The following is a 519-nucleotide window of genomic DNA, read 5'->3' as shown; positions in this document are numbered from 1 at the left end:
CAACTGTACCTCTTCGTTCCACCACCGGGTCTCCTTACCTTCTTTCTTTTCCCGGAACTTTCCCCAAGCGTTTCCTTTGCACTTTATCTAATTTTGTCACTGACGGTCTCCCAGTTTCTTTCCCCTTTTTCTAACTTCATCTCTACATTTTGAACAAATTTCTATCGACACTCACTTTCCTTGAGTTTCCACCATTTCGTTTTCCATATTCCTTTCTGCTGTATGGGTTTGATAGTTTAAATTTTGATCTTGCAAACTAGGGGCCTATTCTGTTTTGCCACACTCTCACCTGGTAGAACTTTGCAATCGAGTACATCCTTTAATTGTTACCTCCTGCATGCTATGTAATCTATCTGTGTATTATTATTGCCACTTTTGTAGGTAATCTTCTGTTCTAGTTTCATAAAGTATGTGTTGACTAATACCATACCTCCTGCTTTTGCTCAGTCTACAATACGGTCGCCGTCGTCATTACTTATACCTACTCCATGCCTACCCATGCACCGTTATTGATGATGT

This window comes from Penaeus monodon, chromosome 32 (genome assembly GCF_015228065.2).
Source record: "Penaeus monodon isolate SGIC_2016 chromosome 32, NSTDA_Pmon_1, whole genome shotgun sequence".
Lineage (NCBI taxonomy): Eukaryota > Metazoa > Arthropoda > Malacostraca > Decapoda > Penaeidae > Penaeus > Penaeus monodon.
Note: the sequence above shows the minus strand (reverse complement) of the source record.